The 15,265-nt window shown below is 37.7% G+C and overlaps 1 protein-coding gene across 1 annotated transcript in view; it reads right to left on the reverse strand.

Moving 5' to 3' along the window:
• Positions 1–15,265, reverse strand: part of LOC107309443 (poly(rC)-binding protein 3-like) — a 456,594-nt gene that overhangs the window by 347,366 nt on the left and 93,963 nt on the right. Inside the window, exon 2 of the mRNA XM_032442437.1 lies at positions 9,950–10,088. The gene's annotated coding sequence lies outside the window, so the exon portion shown is untranslated. The remainder of the gene's footprint in view (positions 1–9,949; positions 10,089–15,265) is intronic.

Consider the following 15,265-nt stretch of genomic DNA (forward strand, 5'->3'; position numbering starts at 1 on the left):
GGCAAAACCATTTAAGCTAGAGGACCATATTAACGACAGATCAAATAAGAATAAACTGGCTTTGAATTTATGTTAACCAAAAATTAGAAGGCTTCTCATTAGCACAGGAGTTCAGCTTGGGAACAACCAGCCTATAAAAGGGCAAAGAGGCCCTGCTAAATTGAAGATGGACTATGACAGCCTTATGAAAGGGATTTGTACAGAACAGCAGCTGTGATGGAAGAAGAAAGGCAAAGTGATTCAGGAAGTCCCTTACATTCCACTACTCCTAATTTAAGTATAGCAGAAGTCACATTGATCTGAGAACAAACAGCAGCAGCGTTCATATAATTCAGGGTATCACTTCAAGTATCTCCTCTTTCGTCACCATTTCACTCTTCTACCTTCATCTGGCCCTAAGCTGCTACTAACAGATAAACAATGCAACTCCTGTCTTCTTTTAGTAAGTCACCTCTACCACAATACTGAAGAAAGAGATAAAGAGCACCCAGTCCCTCTTCTTACTTTGTCACAGAGAAGTTACATACCAAAACAAATATGTGGTTGAAATAAGTTCAGTTCACTCCAGTTACACTCTTATTTATGCACTACATAACACTACACTTCAAAACTAAAGAATAACACTCTTGGTAAAATTTCCCTTTAGAAACCAAAATAAAAATAAGATTTTGTTTTACATCAACACTATCAAATTACAAAGCTAGCAACCCATTCTGCGTGTATTTATAAGGCACAATGAACACTGTTGCTGGCTCTGTTACAAACCAGTAAGGAACTGACTATTACAAAAAGACAGCTCTGAGCATTACAAGAAACCTCTGCTCCCCTTTAGGCAGAAGACCAAGCATAAGCATTAAGAAAACAAATAAGCAGCACTTGTGGAGGAGGCACACAAAAATGAGCAGCAGCTGTGGAGGTGGCAGTGATACTCTGAAAAATGGACTGCTAAAGAAATTTTTAAAGCAGGCCTGTAAGAATTTGCTGAGAGTATATGTTACCTAAATAGAATAAAAAGCACATGAAACAGCTGTAATGTCTGTGAGTTTCCATAAGAGTGGAGATACTTACAGAAAAGTTTAGTTAAGAAAAGTAAATGGAGGAACATTCACATGACAATGTTAAAAATAAATAAATAAAAATCAGTAATGACAACCACAACAAAATTCAAACATCCCTTTGGGTAGTGAACAGACCTTTCAGAAATGGTAACTCTCAAACACAACGGGGCTAGCTCTAAGGAGAGCAGATACATGCAATGGCTATGGTGGGAGGAAACCCACATTTTGCAGAGATATATGTGGAGGCGATGCTGGTAACAACAGGTGGAAGATACCCTGTATGGTAGTGTGATAATATGGGCCAGAGATGGTAGGGGCAGTGCAGTGTGTGATGATACAATGAAGGATGATGTATGGGGATTTGCTAATTACATGACACAGTAAAGGGTGTTTGAAAATTCTGTTTGTCCTTGATCAAAGGAGACGTTTATTCATGCAGTTTTGTAGGGGGGAAAAAGTTATTTCTTAATGAAGAAGGAAGTGATTGAGGCGTTCACTCAATTTCAGCGTTTAACTGTTTTGTTGTTGTTGTTGTTGTTTTTATTGTGGTTTTTTTGGTGAAAAAGTGATTGTTTTCAATTGCTGAAGAGTCCTTTTATTTTTCCAGTTAAAATCTTGGATGGAAAATATGCAGCCATTCAATCCTTGTTGCACAGGGAGCTTGAACTCAGTGCTCTTGTGAGAAAGTGACAAACATGCTGATGGAGTTGCTGATGTTGGTGGAGCCAGAGTTGGTAGAGCAAGGGAAATTATATTTGCATAACTTTACACCTGATAAAGCCCTAAAAAAGATTCATGGGGCAAATAATTGAACAAAAACTTACTGGGGAAAAAAAAAAAAAAAAAAAGTAGGAGGTAAAACATTTAGTGACTTTAGATGATCCCCTCACAGCTTGGAACTAGTCCAGAACTCAGTGAAGATTTCACTGACATCAACAGTACCTCATTATGATAAATGAACATAATGTTTTAAAAGGGAAAGGACAAGTAAAGCATCTCATCAAAATCACTGCTGGTCGTTGTGAGAAGGCATATTATGACTCTATATTTTTTTCTGAACAAATGATTTTTCCAAAATATATGCTATTTCAAGTCTTCTCAGACGTTAAAAGGAATCACTGCTGCTCTTAACCAAGTTCTTCCCCACTAATTGCAACACAGCTGCTATTAGCCAATTCCCCTGGCGCCTCCAGCTCCCACGGTGATTTGAAACTCTGATAATGTTTTTCATTTTGTTTCTTCTGTAGACAGAGGCAAAAGCATTTCCTTTCCAACAGCACGACACAGGCTACAGACAGCCTGACGCCAAAGCTCTCTGCAAATCAATATATTTAATGCATTTGAAGTCGGTAAAATCTCCCAGGCTAGTCCAAGGTTGCCTGAGGAAAAAGAAAGCCAAAATACTAGAGAGCTGTGTGTGGATGTGGATTAAATATTCAGTTTGCTTCCTTAAGGATATCTTGGTTTTAACAGAACCCCATTTAAGATACACTGGGTTGAAATTTAGAGAGGAGTAGGATTTTTTGTTTGTTTTCTCATAGTGTTTTTATGAGTTTGGAGGAAAAATGAAAGAAGCAAGTAAAGTCAGATAATGCTCAGGTTTGCTGGAGGTATGTTTCGATGCATAAGGACAAAAGAGGCGATAGATCCAAACGATTATGGGGGGGAAAAAAATTCTCAATCCCATCGCATCACTCTATTTTCTCCACAGTTTATTTCATTCATTTGAATATCACTCCAGCCACTCTGGCCTTTTCAAGGGCCTTTACCATTTTCTTAAGGTACATCTCTTTTTCATTAACAGTCGCTGTTATTGCAAAGCCCCTTTCTTACCCACAATAAAGTTTTACTGCATCTTGAACACAAAAGACAGAGGCAGTCATGGAAGAGAGGGAGTCGGTCCTTCCCCTATCCAGACTATCAGAAATGTTCTCTAGGGATTTCTATTCAACCCACCACCCACTAGCACAACTCTCCATCCCAAACTGACTTTCTAGGAAAAAAACAGAACAAGTTCACAGAAATAGCTTCCATACTTTTCAATCTTATTTCATATTAATCAACTAAGACAATTATGTCTGGGCTAGCCCTTAAAACCATGTTATATTACAGTGCCATTTTTACCTTGCTGCCAATCATTAAAAGCTGCTTAATAATAGTTCCCCAAGTTCACATTTGCCTTGCAAAACATTTTTATTTGTAAGGGGAAAGGAAAAAAAAAAAAAAAAAAAAAAAAAAAAAAAAATAAAAAAAAAAAAAAAAAAAAAAAAAAAAAAAGGAATATAATAAATTTCAGTTATATTTACAATGTTGGGCTGCCAGAAACAGTGAATAAAATAACATTTCCACCTTAATTCAGTATTGACCATGATTGCTTTGAGTACAAATATTATTCCTTTCTAATATTTTAGCAAGACTGAATATATGAAAGCAGATGTAGTGGGAGGTAAGCAAAGACAAGTAGTTGTTTCTTGTGGGAAATAAGAAATTGAGTCTCTCAGTCATTTCTTTGTGTATGGATTATGTGGTTAGAAAGGGAAATGTTGCCTTTGTGTTACATCAAAAGGTCTGGCTATGAAGTTCCAAACCTCTTGTGCTGCTTTTCTGAATACTGAAAAGTCCTGGCTATCCCCTTAATATTTACAAAATGTCCACATCTTCTGTTTTCTGTAAGTTTTAATAATCTGCATAGAGTTTTTAGTGAAAATTTAGAAAGTTAGAATCAGGGTATATCAGGCAACCATTGAATTTAACACAATTTATTTCTTGTTCTGAGTGCATTCTGTTAAAAATTATCATTCCAGTGAATTATGGTGCTACTAGAAAGTGGGGTCCCTGCCACAAATTCCAGGACAGTGACTGCAGCAGCAGAATGATGGTTTATTCATGGCAAATGGTAGCGGGTGGATTATATTGCCTGGGTTCAACACTGCAGGAGAGAATTAAAGGAACAGCTTCAGTGTCTCTTTTTTTGAGCACTGTTGTCATGACTGAAGTGGCAAAAACCAGCTGTGGGCTCTGGGAGTAGTTCTGCCTGGTGTCACATCAGAAGCTTTGGGCAGTGGCCCAGCTCTATGGGTGGTTCTGCTTACCAAGTCAAACTGAAGATTCACTGCTTCAGCCAGAAACTTTATATGATACCCATCAAACTTCCTAAATAAATTAGTGATCAAAAAAGTGATAATTCTCTCTCAGAAAAAGTGTCCTCATTCAGACCTGGCAGCCTCTCATGGCTTGTGATGAAAAAGTTTAGTCTCAAAGCCAGTAAGCAATAAGAATTCATATATATATTCCCATCATAGCACTAAATATTCTCTGCATAACCTCTTCCAATCAATTTTTCTTTCCTAGCTGCTTGCCACCACTACTCAGCAATGTAAAACAGAATGTATATATTTTAGAAAGCAAAAACCATTTCCCTTGGGGCAAAAACTCTTCCCTGCAATTCAGAAGACATTTCTAGCCCATGCTTTCTGAAGAAATAGCCATAATGTTGCATGAGAGCTGTGTGCTAAAAAGACAAAAAGATGCACTATGGGATATATGAAGAGGACCATCTCAACAGGACTCTGTTCTGAGCAGCAGAGGTTTTGTTTTGAATTTGCAATCCCAGGGATCTCAGATCTAATTGTTGTATCCTATGATACAGTTCTCAAACTTTGTACGTGGCTTCCTAGCCTTTGAAAATGCCTATTCTACCTCATAAATTTAAGTATTATATATATAATATTGTGGCACACAGAGAATCCAACCAATACTGAGCCAGGAGTGTGATTGAAATAATAGTCTGTGTACAAACTTGTACTTTTTCATATGCCCATTATGTAAATAAAAATGCCACTATGGTCCACTGGACAAGGCGCCAAGTTCCTCTCTGCTGTTTATTGGATTAGTTCAACAAACTGACTTCAAATAACCCGTGCCATTTCATTCCAACAAAGAGATTGACCCAAGTGTCTTGCTAATGCTTTTGATCATAAACTCCAAAAGGCAGTAATTTTCAAGCTTAAAAGAATTAACACGCTCAGTTTCTGTGGCTCAGAAAAAGCAAAAAAAAAAACAACCAACAAAACAACAAACCAAAATAAAATAGAAATGTTGTCAAAATAAGCCTGTAGATGACAGTTCCAAAATGCAAATTATTAATTCCTAAGCACATACAAGGCTAAATACTATGGATGGCAGGACACTGCAATATTCTTTTTGAAGCTTCTTATACTGAAGATAAATACTGCACTCTTTAAACTCTGACTCACAGAAGGAAGCCCACTTAAATTACTGGGGCCACTGCCACACTGCGATGTTACCTACACCTGCAGTTCTCAATGCGGGATTAGAAATACAGCCAACCAATCTTAAAGGGCAGCTGATGTTACACTTACTTTGTGTATTCCTAGCAGAGAAAATGAATTACACAGAAACTTTAACATACAGGAGGTACATAAAAAAAGTACAACACAATACTGCTGTAGGACTGGACTAGTTTTGCATGTTTAACTATTTTTCTGAAGGAGTGGTAATGAGCAACCAATACTTAGAACAGCCAGATCTGAGTGAAGCTGTTAGGAAGCATTGAGGGACCCTTTGATCCAAATGGGGAGACCAATGACAGGGAAAAGGCCAGGCTACCGATTAGAGTTCTGGTGATTGAATAGAGAAAGAGGAACTTCTTATCCGGACTGCTAGATTTTCAACTAGTTATTATTGCATAAGGAAGAAAAACACAACACTTCATTTTGAATAAGCTCCCTCGCTAAAACAAGCACACATTTCTCAAGATGCAGAGCCTCATCCCCAAACAATGATATTAAGAAAGGCAATATTGAAGTTAGCACTTTTTATAATGTTCCAGAACACCATGATCTTGCTGGTTACCTATCTTAAAATAATGTGGCAGGAAAAAACAACCAACCAAACAAAAATAATAATAATAATAAAAAAAAACAACGCGTAAGATGAAAAATATTTGAAATGAAAAACTTGGCCAAATAACATACTGCAAAAAGACAAAATATATGTCCTTTTCTTGATGAGCATTTCTCAAAACAACTCTTTTATTCTCTTTTTTCCCCCCGTTATAATCTCTAGAGGTCTCTTCTTCTCTGAAGTTTCTCCTGTAAGGGTTGCAGAATATTTTCTAAGGGACAATGAATAGGAAGGAACACAATAATATTGTCCAGTGGTATGGAGAATGTAAATCACAACACCTTCAACAGAGCATAACCAAACTGTATTAAAAACTGTCATTCAGTATATCTATAAGCCATAAGAAGGTTACAGCAAGGCAACTTCTTTTTTTTTTTTTTTTTCCCCAATCAGGGTAACAGTATTCGATGAAGTTAACATGAGTGAATTCAAACTACAAACCAGAAATAAAACCCAAACTATTTCATGCTTCAATATTCTGGAAAAGAATAGCAATTCTTGTGTGAAAAACTCTAAGGGGAGAATCTTAGTACAGTATATTGGTAGGAGAAGTAATTGTATTTCTTTTAGTGGGTTCTTCATTAAGAAGGGAAATCTAAACCAGATAAAAAATTACTTGTCTGAATATGAAAACTATTAACAAGAAACTTACATTCCATAGATGCTGAAGATTTTCTCTTACTAATTCTTTGTCTGTGAAGTCCCACAAATATCACTGTAATCCTGACACAACATCTAAGCCCCAAAGAATCAGATCTGCTCCTCTTGCACCTAACAAGGGTTAGGTGTGTGAGGGATCTCCTCAGCCTGAGTTGGCACGGACACCCACTTCCCAGCAGAATGACAGGCTATACTAGAAAATGGGAGTGGAGAATGGCCCATCAGTCTTACTGCAGCAGTTCCAGAGTGAAAAGCTGTAAATAGCACACAGTTGGCTGAAAGCCTCATGAGAGGAGCACAGACTATGTCTGGGCAGCTTGATGAGTAAGGAAGGAGCCCTGGGTTTCTGGGCCAGCACTATGTTAAACAGGGCTTGCAACAGGTGTGAGGCTACAGGGCACGTACCCCACTTCAGAGCAGATCACTGGCAGCAAGCTCCATTCTGTGAAGTCTCACTGCCCCCCTGAACCCTGCATCCTTATCAGCCCACCTTCAACAGAAGTGTCCATAGCCCAAAGACTACAGCATCCTTCTCAGGGGTCTGAATTTGACCCTCCTCAGGCTGAGGCCAGAACAGACTCCCTGGATTTGTGCTCCCCTTCCCACATAAAGGCACGAGCAATGAGCTCCCAGGTAACCAACAGGCAGCAATGACAACAGCCAAGCCTGTTGAGACCTTTCCAAAGACCCTACTGTGGTGACCTACCTCTCGAGAAGGGTCCCGACTGTAGCTTGTAGGCACTGGGCTGTATTCAGCCTTTGTTATGGGCTATTTCAAGGCAGATTTTGCTGCGTTTGCAGGTTTCCACCCAATTCTGGCATGCACTACAGAGGCAGATTGTATGTCCCAGCCCCATGTCTTTATTGAGCCTTCCTGGGACTGGCTGCTGAAGACACCTGTTTCAGTCCTAAATATGACAGCAGAGAAGCACAGAGACTACATCCTTCCCTTTGATCTTACACGTAAAGCACTTCTGACCCAACAATGGAAATATTTCACAATTCTCCCACCAACTGCAATGGGAAGTATATTGCATTTGCTGTATTGTGATTTAACACTCTGTACCTTGCAGCTGAGGACAGAAATGTTCTTCTTGAGATAAATTTCTTTAGCATAAGATTACAGGCAGTAACAGCAATGAAGAAAAGAACAAACACTAAGAAAAAAAGGAGTGCATTATTTAGACAAAATAATAGAAATCATAAATCACTGCAGTGACAGGATTAAATGTGAAACCTTTAATTATACATTTAATCATTTACCAACTTGCTATTTTCCCTGCAGTAATGTTCATGAAGCTTCAATAAGTTTTCAGCACGAAGACGATTGTATTTTACACATTGATTTTAAAAGCAATGCACACAGATGTAGTCTTAAGAATAAAATTAATACTAACTTTAATCTTCAGTTATGTTGACACCTCTACTGAATATTCTCATTATTCCCAGTCACAGGGCCCCTCACTTAATGACATGATTGTGTCAATGCATGTCAAGCTCATCTCCACTATACTGATATTATATAAAATGAAATAGAACTAGGGAAATAAGTGGTGATTCAGAAAGTACACTGCAGTATTAAAACCACAGACTGTAATTGCATTGCTGAAGAAGACACTGTGTTATTTATGAAGTACTGATGAACCCATGCCCACAGGCTGTTTCTGCTCTACTGCTTTTTCCGCAAGGAGGTAAGAAACTGCTGCTAGATGAGAAAAATGACTCCCCAGTCCCTGAACACTTTTTCCTATGCATTCTGGTGTCCAGCAGCAGAGAGCGGGACTGGTTTTTCTGTTGCCATTGGGTTCAGAATTGGCAAGGGAATAACTTGATTTCTGCTAAAATTATGCAGCGTAATCTGTCAGCATTCTTAGAGCTGTATTTACTGAAAATAAACAAACAAACAAACAAAAAACCAAAAAAAAAAAAAGAAAAAGAAAAAGAAAAAGAAAAAGAAAATTACCCTTCGAACTGGAGACTATGTCAGAGTACAGACAGCTTTTATGTTTATGCAGACCCCCTCAAAGAACACTCAGTATCAGAAATGAAAACTTTCTTCAAAGTCAAAACATTGCTTGTATGCTAAGAGAAACAGCCTAGCATTATACTAAACACATCATTGAGTAGCAATTGTAAAGGCACTATTATACTGCTGGATATTGTACTGCATATCAGAGAGCTTCTGGCAGGAAAATATCTGTCCTCTAGAGCACCCTTCATTTTGTTTTATCGTGTTGCAGGCTCTGGCAAATTGCCTTAAGATTCCTAAATGGGGTGGGCTCTAATTCAGCAGCTCTACCTTTTAAAAAAAAACCGTGGTTTTCACTGGGTTTGTGTTATGGGGAAGATGAGTTCATTATACTCATTCAGTTTAGGCACAGAAAACAGAAGCAGACAAGAACCTTGCCAGTGTGTAGGGTGAAAAGATGAGCGATACTGAACACAGTGAAGTACATGCTCAGAGTGACTTTTGGCTTTCCTAATGGAGGAATGCAACATTTTTATTATTGTGTTTTGCAGAGACACAACCCAATAGTTTGATTGCTCCTGAGGTAATCTTCAGGTTTGAATTGGAGTTTCTTCCATTTTGGTCATATGTTTGGATTTTCATCATCTTGTTGAAACATAAATTATCTGTAGACAGAACACTTGAATCCATTGGAATGGCTTGCTATAAACTGGAGGAAATGCTCCAAACTCTGCTGAGGTCTGTACCTCTACAAGATTTTGGAATAGGCAAACACAGAAAGAAAAGGGATCATAAAATTAGATTTTGGCTATCACACGTATAGACTTCTCAATGAGGTAATTTTTCCATTTCATTTCATAAGCAAGAAAGAATTGCCTAAGCAAAGCATGGAACACATATCTAGATACATACAGGAGTCCAAGCATACCAAAAACTATTAAAAAAAAAAAAAAAAAAAGAAAAGAAAAAAGATTTCCCTACCTTCTTTTTTCTTTTGGATCTCTTTTTGAATCACAAGGAGTTTGGACAGATTCAGTAGCAGTTATACATTCCTGTATCACCCACTCAATTTGAAAAGGGCCCTCACAGTACACATACAAAAGAAGAAACATGACACAGAACTGTCTATTCTATTAAATCCATGCTCTAGGCCTAAACTGAAAATATAGGGGGTATCTATCTTCCATTTCTGAACATATGTGAGGTCTCCAGTGGGAAATTTTTACAACTTTTTTTCTCAAAAACTCCTGGAGAGAAAATTTTTGAGGCAACTCTTCAAACAGCATCTCTTGCTGTGTATCTAATCCAAGACTGAGACACAGGGACATTTACTCACCCTGCCAGGAAGATGATTTGTAGGTCTTTGGAGGTTTTCTTTCTTTCCTTTCTCTAGTCCACTTATGCATCAGGTGCCCTTAGAGATAAGGGACAGCCAACTGACTTTACGTTTCTTGCCCTGGGTTTAAGATGGTTTCCTGTGACAGAGAGGATACAGAGACCAAATAAAGTGCATGAAGACATCTGAACAATCATTTCCAGTCATATCATAATTCAAGTCGTTCCTACCTCCTGCCTTCAACAGTAGCTAATATAGAGGAATAAAATGACCAGGAGAGTTTCTGAAAACACTGTCTGCAGGGATCTTTGCTTAGAAAGTGTCAGAATCATTTAAGCTGCTCTATTCAGTTGTGGAAGGAGAATACATGTGAGGAGAGTTTCCAAAATCTTCCTGTATTTCATAGCAATCAGTTCTACTAGGTAATTGTGCACTTTTCAAATATGTTTTTCTTTCATCTATGTTAAAGGTTTCTATCCAGCTGTTTGTGGCAATGGCCATGGTCCTGTCTGAAATATCCATTCAATACCACAATTCTCAGCATGTTCTCTTTCCTTTATCTTCTTTAAACTACACTTTCTGCTTGCTTTTCACTTGACAAGGTCTTCCTTAAAGATTACTTTGGGGTGTGGGTTTTTTTTTTGTTTGTTATTTTTGTCTTTTGAACTGCAAATCCTTCCACTTTTGGGATGAGCTGGCCAGACCTCAGTATATTTCAGAATGGTGACCAAACACTTATGTTTCCTTCTGTTCTGCCACATAGCACTAATTGATCTAAAAAATGATAATCTATGACACTTCTCCTTTTTTTCTTTAGGAAATTTGTGAATCTGGTGGAAAACTGGAAGAGCTGTTGAATCATATAGATGAATTGCATCCTCTAGAACCACTTCACTATCATGGCTAGGTCAAGTGGAGAAAAGCAAACATGCAACCATCCCAAATATATTGCAGTTAAGAGCGCTATTAAAAGTAGAAATTATCTAGCTTTGTCAGTTTCAGAGATCCCCTGAATAGTTTTCCAAATTGTCAACTGAACATCCAAGAGAGCAGAATAGTTTAAAAGAATTATTTTTCATCACGTCACAAAGCCTAAAATGCAAAGAACTTGTAACAGGGGCAGCTTTAGAGGTACAATTGCAAAATTCTCTTCAGAGATTTTTCTATTAAAGGTCATGAGTATCAAAATCTATTGTCTCACTTTAGAACCATTATAAAGCTACTATAAATAAAGTCTCCTATATGGCACTTTGTCAATGATTCCTATTTCAGTGTACTCAGCACTGCAGACACAGGAAATTCTTAAAATAAACAGCAGTACTCTCTACTTACTGTACTTAAAAAGGAGTCAGAACTTCTGTATTGTACTTATTGCACTTGCTTATTGAGCAAATTATTTTATTACTGTTCAAATAAACAATACTATTATATCAAAATGTAGTGTAATTATGACAGCTGCAATTCACAGTTTACACTTTTGTTTACCACAAATGAAATGAAGTCATTTTGCTGAATTATTTTTTAATATTAAAAATATGAAAATTTCCAAGCAGTAACATTAGCATGTATTGCTCTTAGAACTAGTCCAATATTTTATCTGACAATTTTAAATACATCAATACACCTTCCATGGGTAAAACAGACTGTGCTACTGGAAAACATAGTACATAATTAACTGAAGCTATTAGAGAACTCATGGTTATTGCTCAAAAGTTCTAGCCAGGAAGAAAAAATTCCAGAAAAAAATACTTGACAAAAACAAACAAAACAATGCAGAAGTAAGATATTTATGTATATTTCAGAATACGTTATTATGTCTTGCATAAAAGATTTGGAAAGTGAAGATGGACATGGTAAGAAGATAATCTGAAAAATCAAAACATCATTTGCATTGATTTTTTTGACAGCTCCAGCTGAAATGAGTCTTCAAAAAACCAAGACAACAAAGAGACCCAGATGAGTGAGTTTCTTGCAAAAGACTGCCTCCCTATCACACATGAACCACCAAATCAAGAAGTGCAGAGGGACAGCATGGACAAACAGATTACAAAGAGGGCACTTGGGAGCAGTGTATAACATCACTGTTCTGGCCATTTGGGGTGAAATTAGGGAAGTCAGACATCATTCAGACTTGAAACAAGTGGGAGAGACAAGAAGGAACAAGACATGCTTCCAGGGGAACGCTGGCAGCAAAAGGAAGACTGATGAAGCAGTCTCTGGGAGAGGCTGATGTATCGCTGTTCTTGGAGCTATTCCAGACTCAACTGAACAAGGTCCTGACCAACCAGATTTAACTTTGCCTTTTTTAGACTAAGATGTTATTGATGGCCTCCAGAGATCCAGTTTACCGAACAGGATTCTGTGATACGTTTAGTGTACCTGCTGTTGAATCCAGCCTTCATAAATGTACTTGAAGGGAACAAGCTGAGAAGGTCTTACAGGGGCCTTTCATTTCTCCCGATGTTCTCCTGGGTGGAGAGATTCCTCTGTACCATGGGATGGCACTGGAGTATAGGCAGCATTGTTTTTTCAAGTGCATACTTCACCTGTCTCTCCCTCTCTCCCTCTTACCATTTACCCAAGGAAAATGCAAGAATTTGGCACCATGCACTCTTGAAGCCTGAGTAAGCAGCCTAATTATTCAGACAAAATACCATTGCTTTAGAAATGTCTGAACAAATGAAATTCTGCCTTTCTGACCTCACTGAGAAGGACAGTCAACCTTCTTAGGGAATTTCTAACTGTGCTTGTTCCATTCTTTTATTTCAGGGCCATTTGATTCAATTCAGCAAAACTTCTGGCATTGCACACTCACAGCTCCTTTTGAGATCAGAGGACTTTGCTTAAGATGCAGACTTTCAGCTTCCTTCGATTTTAAAAACAACTTACGTGCACCTGAGGACAATATATGTATCAAGGAAACTGATATAAGATGGTGTGCCCAATTATGCATCTGCTAACAGGGATTAAAGGGAAAGTAAACACACTCCTTTGTTGTCTTCTTTTTACACCACAACTTTTGTGTGTTTCTAATGTCACTCTGCAGAGCCGTTTTCAAGAAAATTGCCATTTTTTTTTTCCTTCTGTCTTTCCAAGTTTACATATTTAGTTAATGGACAAAGCCCCATGATCACTTATGCCATGGTAGACATGCAACAACATAGAAACAATATATGCTATATACATTATATGCAGAAAGCAACTTCCCAAGCTATAAATGAACGTTATTACTTATTTTGCTGTTATCCCAGCAGTGTTGAACACCGATGGATTGTGGATACAAAATGGCTACTGAAAGAGACATATTATTAAGTTCTTAACAGATAATAGCTACTGCTGTATACCCCTACCCTTTATGTTATGAACAGTTTGTAAATTATATTTATGCGAAAGAAACCAGTATTTAAAACTCTCACATTTTTCACAAAAATAGATTTTATTACAGAAAGCAGTGCCTTCCCATAAGAGATTTACAATTGATTAAATAGGATGGCTTGTCCTAAAACACTTACATGATTGCACGCAAAGAAAACAGATGGTCTGTGTTACAGTAATTTGATTTCTTCCAGTAAACATTATTCATGATATAGAAAATGCTTACGTTGATCTCTTCCAGAATGATGAGTGTGCTTTGCTTCTCCCTTTAAATGAAGCCTGTAATTCTGTTCAAGAAATAGCACAGAAGCTCTGGTTTCCCAACAAATCAAATAAAATCAGGTAGTCTAATGAATCATCCCTCACTTAACACAGGGATTCATTTTAACCTTCCACTCTCCCAAAAGTGCTTAGCATAATAGTATGATCTTTTCTCATTTACTCCTTTTGTAATGCTACTTCATACTCAGAAAAGAACACTTCTACATTCATCTATGTTTATTAGAAGACATATCATAGATCAAAATACAGTATCTATTCTCTTCTGATCGCATCTAGCATTCTTCTTACACAGCTGCAGGTGCATAAGAAAGGAAAAAATCTCAGTGAAAGGTTTCCACCTACCCACCTCAAATTAATTTCCATTACTTGAATCAAACCAAGAGCAATGTTCAGGAAACTTTGGTTCTTAGATTTCCCTGAACAAATTCTTCTTAAGCTTTACGTTCTAAAGCACTGGATGCAACATCATCTGCCTTTATAATGCAGACTACCCTTGCAAAGCAGTCTAAATCCTTGATGACCTTGGGTTCAAACAGGGTTCAGTTGGGGCTGATAAAGAGTTCATGATTCCTCTCATCAGTATTTTGCATGTGTGAGTACAGGTAGACCTTTTCAAAGCCACAAATTTAATCCCTAAGAGTACATCCTTAAATCCATCTCTGTTCTCTAGAGGGGTTTCAAATAGAAAATGATGTTCCACCATTTTCAAGTAATAAGATTCCTGCTGGGATGTATCCCTATTTGTCATTATGTTGTCTTGTCTGATTACGGTTGCTTCACCTGACTGGCCTGGACTTACTCCATCCAAATGAAGTAAGGGCACAATCCTATTAAATGCCTGGTGGGAACCCCCTAAGCTGCTACTTTTGTTGGTGGGAATTAAGGGATCTCAGAACACTGTAACAGGTTCTCGGATACTTGAGAAATTGGACTCTTAATTAGATATTCCCTCATGACATAGTGTGATTATTTAATGTTCTGACAGGATGCCTCAGCAAACTCACAGGCTCTGAATTAACAACCTTAGAAGAGCTCTTTGCCAACTGTGATTCTGTGAAACCTTTGTCATGCTTGGCCATGGAAGCAAATTGCATTTCATGGAGCATATGAAATGATTTACCCAATGAATTGGCTGCATTATATATAACATGACCTACTGGCCAGGCTTGTGATGTCCAGTTTTAAATAGCTGATCTTTCTTTGTCCCTTTCCTAATCCCTTGCATGTGCCTTTCTCCCTATCCTGCCACACACGTTTGACTATCGTGCTTGCTGACAGTGCTCAGCAGTAGCAGCAGTCCTTGTGGCAACATGGGATGATTCATCCTGTAGCCCACATGAGTCAGATTCCTACTGCCAGGGCAGTCCCTTATAATAAATTTCCCTTTCTTTTGCTTGGCTCAGTGGTATTATAATATTTGTTTTTCACATATAAATTTCCAGCTCAAGTCTATCAATCCAGGAGTTGCTCATATTTTTTAATCTATATTAAATAAATGAATATAACCTCAATAGAGTTTAAAAAAAATCTGCTATGCAGCTGAAGCCATGTTATCAAACACATTAATGAAAGATACAACAAGCATGAAAAACAAAGTATAAATAAATAGAATGGTGCAGACTGAGATAGTATATCACACAGCAAAAGCAGATATAGTAA

The sequence above is a fragment of the Coturnix japonica genome, chromosome 2 (genome assembly GCF_001577835.2).
Source record: "Coturnix japonica isolate 7356 chromosome 2, Coturnix japonica 2.1, whole genome shotgun sequence".
Classification (NCBI taxonomy): Eukaryota; Metazoa; Chordata; class Aves; order Galliformes; family Phasianidae; genus Coturnix; species Coturnix japonica.